Raw genomic sequence first — 10000 nt, 5'->3', positions numbered from 1 at the left:
TTTCTTCTTTTTTCTTTTATATTTTTTTTTGTCGGTCAAATTGATTCGGGATCAAAAAGAAAGTCATTCATGACACGTTATGATTACAATGATCAGAAGAAAACAAACAAACAAACAAACAAACGAACGAACGAACGAACGAACGAACGAACGAATGAACGAACAAACAAACATGTCGCGATTAAATAACGAGACAAAGCCCTTTCAATGTATTTTCTCATTAGTCTTTCTATTTCTTTTTTGGAATTATCTCAATTCACATATAAAAGGAGAGAAGAGAAAACGTTTACCGTTCAACTAGAAGCGTTCTCATCTCGTCTAATTTACGCTTAGATGGGGGACGTTCTAATTTGGTCAGGTAGACTTTACTATGTCTCTATCTCTCCCTGTCCTTCCTCTTTCCTTCTCCTTCTCCTCTCCCCTCTCTATCCCATCCTTTCTGCTTCTCCTTGTCTCTTTAATAGGAACTTCGCCTCTAATTTGCCACCCACGAACGGAAGTGCCCTAGCCCGTAGTATCCTCCTCCTCCTCCTCCCCCTCCTCCTCCACTTCCCCCTCCCCCTTCACCTCCTCCTTCACCTCCTCCTTCGTCTCTTTCTCCTTCCAACAATTTCCTTTCGACAGAGTCAAACTAGTCGTCCGATGTATGTAGATCCTAAACACTAAGAGAGAGAGAGAGAGAGAGAGAGAGAGAGAGAGAGAGAAGAGAACAAAAAGTAAGCTTCGTGTCAATTTTATTTACCTTTTTTTCGTCAAAATTATCCAAGTTCCTTAGGTTGATCTATCATGAAATTATGAATGTTCGAATGAATCCTTTCTTCATTATTCTTTCTCTAATTTCTTTTTCTGACGTTTATTAATTGTTTCTCTTTCTTAACCCTCTATGGGCCGAATTTTTGTTTTAAATCCAAAAAAAAATTAAATTAAGATTTATGCGCCATTTCATGAAAAAAGCTATAATTATTTGGTAAAATCTCGATAAATTAAAATGTGACCTGAAAATTACACATAAGCTCATAGAGGGTTAAAATGACGAAATCTAAAAGAAAAACGAAAAATGAAGAAAAAAGAAAAAAAATAAAAGGACAACGTACGCTCACGTACGTAAATAATCCGTACAGATTGTACCGATAGTTATTGCAAAAATAAAAAAATTAATATATTACAATTAAATCTATACGATATAAACGTGAACGAACATATTAAATATATTCAATGATATAGCTAGAGAATAAAAATTCAATGATATGAGAAAAATATTGAATGGTTAATTAACTCCTGGTAATGTCCTGATGATAAAGGAAAAAAAAAAAAAAGGAAATAATAAAAATGAATATGTGAAATGACCTAATGAAAATGGGTAAAAGGAAGAAACAAAACAAAACAAAACAAAACAAAAAAATAAAAATAAAATATTAATAATCCTAAAGAAATGATTGAAATGCGATATTGTAATTAACCATATTAGAGATATTTCCAATACGGTTATAGAGAAACAGAAATATGAAGAGAGAGAGAGAGAGAGAGAGAGAGAGACAGAGAGACAGAGAGAATGAGAAAGAGAGAATGAGAAAGAGAACAAGTTGGGATCATTTTGAAATCCACAGGAAATTCGGATATCAAAGAGGAATCGTATGAACGGCTATTAGCTGCGACAAGATCTATCTACCAGACAATAGCTTTGAATACCAAAGCTGCTCCACGTTTCGATTAATTAAACTTTTCAACCGAGGAATACGGTGTGTCTATTAATGTCATTCCCATAAAGCTTATCGGTTATATCGAAACATATACCTAATTGATTAATATAAAACGCATATCTCTATCTCTATCAAACACGTACACTCTATCTGTTATGATCGTGAAAATTGAAAATTCATCGTCCCCCTTTTGACAATAATATTATCGCTAGGTTAAATTTTAATAACGATCGAATCGTATTGATGTGTAATAGCTTATTCGAGAAGAAGGGTAAGAAGAGGGTGGGGTGGGGTGTGAGCGGGTGGGAGGTTGGAAAGAAAGAAAGAAAGAGAGAGAGAGAGAGAGAGAGAGAGGAAAGAGAGAAAGAAAAACAGGAAACTAAAAAAGGGAAAAAGAAAACAGACGAGGATAAAAATGGCAAATGAAAATTTTATTCGTATCTTCTATCTTTCTTTAACGCCACCTCTCCTCCTTTCGTTCCTCTTTCTAAGCTTTCGTTCTTTCGAGAAGGCTCGACTAGAAAATAAATGAGACGCGATAAACCCCCTTTATTTATTCGTATGGGATCCCCATTAGAGCGAAAATGCTAGTAACAAATCTGGCCGATTTAAAAGAAACGTCGCGTCGTCTGCTCTCACAAGACTATTACTTATACCTTTTTCTTTTCTTTTCTTTTCTTTTTGTCTTTTTTTTTTTTTATTTTTTTTTCCTTTCTTTCTTTCTTCCCTTCTTTCGTTTCTTTTCTGTTTACTTTTTTCCGTTTGTTTTTTGCTTTTCTTTCGTTGCTTTTTATTTTTATTTTAAAAAACAAGAAAAAAGAGAAGACAAAGTCAATTTCCTTTAACAAAGTTTTCAATAATTGTATTAGCGAATGAGAAAAAACAAAAGGGAAGAAGAAGAAGAAGAAGAAAAATGAGGAAATGCCTTGGAAATTTTTTCTAGATCTTTCAAAAAAGAAAAAAAAATTTTTTTTTATCGCAAAAGATTATATTATTAATCATTTACTGAGAAAGAAAGAGAGAGAGAGAGAGAGAGAGAGAGAGAGAGAGAGAGCACGAAGTTAATGGATTTTTATTCGAACGATCCCTGAGGGCTAAGAGGGAAAAAGAAGGAAGAAGGAAAATGAAATAGAAAAAATAAGTATGGGGCAGTGGAAGGAAAGGAAAAAGAAATTTTTTTTAAGAAAAAAAAAAAAAAGAAAATAAATAAAAAAAAATTAAAAAAAAACCGTGGAAGCTCGTTAAAATTTATTTCCAGCACGAATCTACCTCTCTAACGTGTGCCAAATGCACCACCGCCAACAACGTTTATATATATATATATATATATATATATCATTGCTGTTGCTTAGGTAGATAGATAGAGTGATAGAGTGATAAAGAGAGAGAGAGAGAGAGAGAGAGAGAGGCATAGAGATAGAGATAGAGCTACAATATACGTAGGAAAAGCCGAGTAGCATCCGCATGTCGTCGCTCGACAGGGAATTCGCATTAGGGATCTGTCGTTAGATAACTCGCATATATCGCATATATTTGTTTTTCAAGAGTAATTACCGACTAGGAATGCATGTCTATATATCATTTGGTTTGGTGCGAGAATAGAAAAAAAAAAAAGAAAAACAAAAAAGAAACAAAAAAAAAAAAACATAGAAAATAAATATAAATGTATAAAAAGGATAAATAAAAAAAAAAAAAAAACAAAAAGAAAAAAAAAAGAAAAAGAAGAGAAAAAGAAAAAGTGACAAAAGTCGATACGTATTATAGGCCAACAAAAATATTCGAAAAAGTTATACTAACTCGTTGTAAACGATTTTCTATTTGCGTTTTTAACATAGTTCAAAGGATAGTTTTGAACTTGCGTTTTTAACATAGTTCAAAAGATATATACACATATAGGGATCGAGATACAAATAGAGAGAGAGAGAGAGAGAGAGAGAGAGAGAGAGAGAGAGAGAGAGAGAGAGAGGAGAAGAGAAGGAAGAGGAAATGAAAAAGAGGGTAAAAATTCAATTTGTATTTGGACAGTCGTGGACCGTGAACCAAGTGGTAAAAACGAGGACCGACTATCGAAGGAAGCGGAAAAATGAGGAACTGGGTAAGAGGGGGGGGGGTTGGGGCAGGGACGGAGGGGGAAGTTAGGTGGGAGGAAAGGGGAAGGGATTGGTACTGGAATGCAATAAAATATTTATATCTCCATTTGCATTTTAAAAGCGAACTCTCGCTTTTCAATTCCACTGGTGCACGCCAATTTTAATTGCGAAAAGGGGTTGGGGTTGGGCAGTGAGGACTGGATAGGGGGCAGTGAAAGAAGGAAGGTGGGAAGTAGGGAGGGAGACTCGGGAGGAATGGAGTACGAATCATACTAACGCGTTATCATCGTACCGATTTTGACGCACGGACCAATATAGTACGATGCACCAGCATCAGTGGACCATAACGTTTGTAGATGTCTCTCTCTCTCTCTCTCTCTCTTACTCCCTTTTTCGTCTTTTATCAACGTCGTTGAATCGTTAGCGTTTGTATAAAGAGAAAGAGAGAGAGAGAGGAGGGGTGGGGGCAGGGGAGGGGAGAGAGATAGCCATTCTGAAAATACGAGGAAAAATATTTGTTAAATCGATCCGGATCCGGGTTCGTTTTATATTTCGGCTCAATAGAAAAACCAAGTTTGTTTTTACGAAAGAAGGATTCACCGAGAGAGGGATATATATATATATATAAAGATAGAAAGAGAGAGAGAGGAGAGGGATGGGGTGAGGGTGAGAAAAATGGGCTAGGATTAAGATTTAAGTTGTCTTTAGTATTCCAAAGGTGATGCGAAACCCCAATGTTTCTTAGAGAACTCTGTTTCTCCCTCTCTCTCTCTCTCTCTCTTTCTCTCTCATTCTGTCTGTCTATCTGTCTATCTGTCTGTTTGTCTGTCTGTTTATTAGTCTATTTCTCTCTCTCTCTCTCTCTCTCTCTCTCTCTGTGTGTGTGTGTGTTTGTGTCTGTCTCTCTCTGTCTCTCTTTCGCTTTCTCTGTCAAGTTTAGATTGCTTTCGTAATGAGGTTTGTTAAATGTTAAATAGCTCGATACACGTTATTGTCTACAAGCTGATAGTATCACTATAATTTGCATGTCCATAGTATCCTTCTATATTCCTCTTAGATTTTCTATTTCGTTGTTAAAAATAAATTTTCATGATTTCAGAAAAGATTTTTCTTGATCGATTTTAATCAAATGATAAAATGTTTCTAATTTCATGGTTAAATGCAAACTAGTCTATGTAAACTACAAGCATGAATAATATAGGACTATGATAGCCCATGAGGTGATAAGCCTGAACGAACGAACGAACGAACGAGAGAGAGAGAGAGAGAGAGAGAGAGAGAGAGAGAGAGAGAGAGACAAGATAGTGGAAGAAAGAGGAAGAGAGAGGATGCAGGCAGCCCTTCTAGGACAACGTCCACGATGACACCATTCGAAGAAGGTCGCAAGGCTATTGGATCCCAAGGATATTGGTTTAATACACAAAGGCGAACGTTATGGGTTTTAGATACGATCCTTTGGCGTAAGGTAAGCCGATGATATGGTAGTAGTAGAGTAGTAGTAGTAGTAGTAGTAGTAGTGGTAGTGTGTCACAAGAAAATCGATGTCTTCTTTCAAAGAGAAGAAGAAGAAGAAGAAGAAGAAGAAGAAGAAGAAGAAGAAGAAGAAGAGGCCATTATTTTCCTTCGAGAGATATCCTTCTACAAAATCGACCAGCCATCTTCTTCGGAATCGACATGATTCTACCTCTCACTCTTTTTTTTTCTTTTTTTCTCTCTCTCTCTCTCTCTCTCTCTGTATATATATATATATATATATATATATATATATATATCTATCTCTTTCTTAAGAAAGTTTGATATTTAAACAGAGCGAATCGTTAACCAAACGAACGAACGAACGTAAAAATATTTTCAAAAAACTTTACACGTTTCGTATGAAATAGGAATAAAATCAAATAGAAAATGAAGGATTGATCGTTAAAAAGTATATACTATTTGTTATTTATTCCTACAAATATTATTATCAATTGTCTTCGATATTATCTATATATTATATATATATATATAGTAGACGTTAATAAAGAAATGAATGAAATATATTCATTTAACAAAAAACTTATATAAATAAAAACATCAAGAGAGAAAAATCAACGTGAAACATTCGATAAAGTTGTCCCGGTCTATCAACGAAGGTCGTTGTCGCAAAATAATACGATTATCTATACATTCGTGACGAAATAACGAAATTTCAATAGATTACGAGAAATAAAAAAAAAAAAAAAAATATCAGAAACGTGAGAGAGAGAGAGAGAGAGAGAGAAGAAACGAACAACTAACGCGAATGTGGACGTTCCGAGAAATAAAATAAAATGATGGGATGGGAGAAAAAAAGGAAAAAAGACAGAATAAAAAATAAAAGAAAATAAAACAAAAAAACAAAAAAAAAAAAAGAAAAAGAAAAAAAAAGTGGAAGATAAAAAAGGAAAAAGTACGTGTGTACGTATGAAACTAAATATAATATTTAGATCATGCCAGTACCGGCCTCAAATTTTTGTTTTATTGAAAGCTTTTTTCTATATCCCGTCGAAAAGAGTCAGAACGAAATGGCATTAAATTCAGACTCGCACTCGCATTTTCTCTCTCTCTCTCTCTCTCTCTCTCTCTATCTATCTATCTATCTATCTATCTCTCTATCTCTATCTCTATTTCCATCTCTATCTCTATCTTTATCTCTCATCGTTTTCGTCATATATTTTGCTCACGAAAATTCACGTTTACCCCCGTCACGATTTCGAAAAACGTGAGCATTATACAATCACGTAAAAAAAAAAATATATATATATATATATATATGGTTATGTACGTGTTATAAATTAAATATATATATATATATACATATATACATACATACATATGATTTTACGTGTGTATAAGGTCCAAAACAGAAATGCGCACGTTGTCGAGCATTTAAAAAGAGCGTGAATAATTAATAACAGCTCGTTGGCCTGGTTGAAACGCACGCGATGCAGTTACAGCAATGTTTTTTGAGACAACGACACGTGAGCGAACTTACAATTTATTCATTTTTTCTTTCTTTTTTCTTTTAAATCCTCTTTTAAAAGAAAGGATCAATAAGAGTACGAGAGAGAGAGAGAGAGAGAGATAGAGAGAGAGTAATAAAAAAAATGTACGTAAGTAAATTTTTTTCTATTTTTCCGTTTTTTCATTTTTCTTAATCGAATATAATCTAAGGGAAAAATGTTTCGAGAGGATATTTTCTTCTTTCTTTTTTTTTTTTTTTTTTTTTCTTCTTCTAATTGTTCTAACCTGTATCACACTTCCCGTTGATAACGTTATCATTAAACTCGTTTATCTTATGACAAGCTGAAACGAAAGGTTCGTTAGTTTCGTTCACCCAAGCGCATAAATAATTTAATGGCATACGAGGAAGTATACTTGTTTTATAAAAAATAATATATGTATATATATATATATACACACACACACACACATATATATATATATAAATATAAAAAATATAAATATCAATGTACGAAAAAAAATTACTTATTCGAATGCAAATATTTATATTAATTTATGAGGAATATTACTTACTTCGTGAAGTAGATAATATTGAAAAATTGTTGATTTAAAATTTTTTACGAGTTTTACCTGGTCCTCCATCTAATTCCTTTTTTTTTCCTCTCTCTCTCTCTCTCTCTCTCTCTCTTCTCTTTTTTCTTCTTCATCATATCTCTTTTTCCCCGATTGACCATATTTCAAACGTCTAACGGAGTCTCACCTGAAATAAAAAAAGAAAACAAAAAGACAAAATGTCATTAGTATTTATCACAAGGTATCAATTGTTCGCAGATAAATTAATTCGAAAAATTTGAAATATAAAAACTATATGATTAAAAATAAAATCGACGTAAAAGCGTTAAACGCACAGAATTTTCTTTTATCTCCTTCGACTTCTTCTTCATTTTTCTTTTTTTTTTTTTTTTTTCACTTTCTTTTCAATTTTTACGATGTATCTAATCATCCCGATTGCCATTAAATTCACTCTGACATCAGTAATGAAGAATCTAAATAGAACACTTTTGGAGAAAGCTACTAGTAGTATATTATCTTTGTTTGAAGATAGTGCACGTAAAGGAGGAAGAGGAGAAGGGCGTATTCCTTCGAGGAGCTCTCGACGACGGGTCGGACATCAAAGAAGTTGGCGCATAAATTCGCAGTAAAGCATATTAACGAGCGCATAATACCGAAGGAGAGGAAGGTGCAGTAGCGGGTTATATAACGTGTTGTAGGTGCGACAGCAGTTTGAAAATTAAGTGGCTAATTCTAAATCAAGTAAGCTCCGAATCGTTTCACTTCGGGGAAAGAAGGGCGGTTGCATTAAAGTTTTATGAGTTACCTTTAAATGGCAATGAAATGAATGTTAAAACAAAAAAAAAAAAAAAAAAAGAAAAAGAAAAGAAAAGTTGAATAGGTCACGTGGTCGTTGTTGATTCCTTCAACAAAAAAAAAAAAAAAAAAAAAAAAAAAAAAAAAAAAAGAAAAGAAAAAAAAGAAAAAAATTCTTTTTCTTCGTCCATTACATATTATATAAATAAATAAACGAACAAAAAGAAGAAGAAAAAAAAAAAAAAGAAATTAACCAATCGAATAATGTAAATTCGTATTTGAAAATATCGATGCTCTTATTAGATTGGAACGGGTGAAAAAAAAAAAAAAAAATTGTGGATAACGATATTAGCTACCTAACGACAATGCAATTTCAACGTGAATGACAATTTAGCTTTGATGGTTCTGAACCGTTTCGAATAAACGACAGAGTCCAAGGGATGAAAGGGTAGAAAGCATGTTTTTATCGGAGTCCCTTCGTTCTGTCGAATACGTGCAAAGCATACGAGAGACAATTACTCACGACCCGTTTATATTTGCATTGCTTTTTCCCAGCGAATTGTAGCACGATTCGAAAACTACCAACTACGACACCATTGCATCTCTCTCTCTCTCTCTCTCTCTCTTCATATGTTCCTATATATACATACGTATATACCTATATGTAGGTATATTTTTTTTTTTTTTTTTTTTTTTGAAGCATTCGAGAATACATTCATTTACGTTTTTTTTTCTTTTTCTTTTTTGACCAATGTAATTTTTTAATAATATAATACTTATAATAATTAATTAAATTGGATCGATTTTCAAGAATATTGGATACGTACACACATCGATAGTTTATATTTCTCTGTGACGTTCGTGACATCGTAGAAAGCTCTTTTACATCATGCGAAAGATGAAAGGATCCAATTTAAAGAGATTCTTCCTTACGTTTCTTTCTTTACGTCCTTTTTACCCATAGAAAGGATCTTTGAAGCTTTTATAAATCATTGTCCACCATTATTTCTGAAAGATCGGATTACGGGAAATCGAAAAAAGGATTGCTTACGTTTCTTAAAATAGTAACTACGTTTTTTAATTTAAATAGAAATAAATGAATAGAAAAAGGAGAAAAAAAAAGGGAGAAGAAAAAATTAAATCAAATCAAATCAAAATTAAATTAAATTAAGTACAAAAGATGGGAGAAATATTATCCATAAAAATGAATATTTTCATTTCGTTTGTCAACAACAATAACAACAACTCTTTCTATTCCATTCCCATTTCGAGAATGGTATGAAAAAGTTTTTTTCGTAAAGAATTGACTTTTTCTACGATACTATCGATACCGACAGAAGTAATCGAATTCAGCTAAATTCCAAAATAAGTTTTCTAGTGGAACGTTTCTAAAGGAACTCCAAGGATAAAAGTTTAAATAAAGCAATTTTCGCACTTTCTTCCTTCCCATCCTCCTCCTCCTCCTCCTACTCCTCTCTTCGCACTTCCTTCCTTCGTTACTTCCTTCCTTCCTTCCTTCCTTTCTTCCTTCCTTCCTTCCTTCCTTTCGAATCGAATTCGTAGTTACGACTTCGAAGTGAGGTCACGGTGCACTTTCTGATTGCGCTAGCTTGATATTAACTTTCAAGAGTTTCGATTTCATTATAAGAAACGAAACGAAACGAAACGAAACGAAACGAACGGCGGTAAGAACGAAGAAGTGTGTGTGGTCTCCTGAAAACTACTTTTGATCCATTTCATTTCTTTTTCTTCATCCTCTTGTCTTTTCATTTTTTTCTTTTTTTTCTATTTCTTCTTCTTCTTCTTTTTCTTTTTACTATTTTTCGAAACGTTTATTCGATTTGACAAACGCGGATTGAA

General features: G+C 33.3%; 1 protein-coding gene and 1 long non-coding RNA gene across 4 annotated transcripts in view; both read right to left on the bottom strand.

The window, feature by feature from the left end:
- LOC124954668 (fasciclin-3) overlaps positions 1-10000 on the bottom strand; it is a 307391-nt gene that overhangs the window by 94754 nt on the left and 202637 nt on the right. The window lies entirely within an intron of this gene.
- Positions 7435-10000, bottom strand: part of LOC124954673 — a 44231-nt gene continuing 41665 nt past the window's right edge. Inside the window, exon 3 of the long non-coding RNA XR_007102611.1 lies at positions 7435-7532. This is a non-coding gene — a long non-coding RNA (uncharacterized LOC124954673). The remainder of the gene's footprint in view (positions 7533-10000) is intronic.

This window comes from Vespa velutina, chromosome 16 (assembly GCF_912470025.1).
Source record: "Vespa velutina chromosome 16, iVesVel2.1, whole genome shotgun sequence".
Classification (NCBI taxonomy): domain Eukaryota; kingdom Metazoa; phylum Arthropoda; class Insecta; order Hymenoptera; family Vespidae; genus Vespa; species Vespa velutina.
This window is presented reverse-complemented; position numbering and strand designations above follow the sequence as displayed.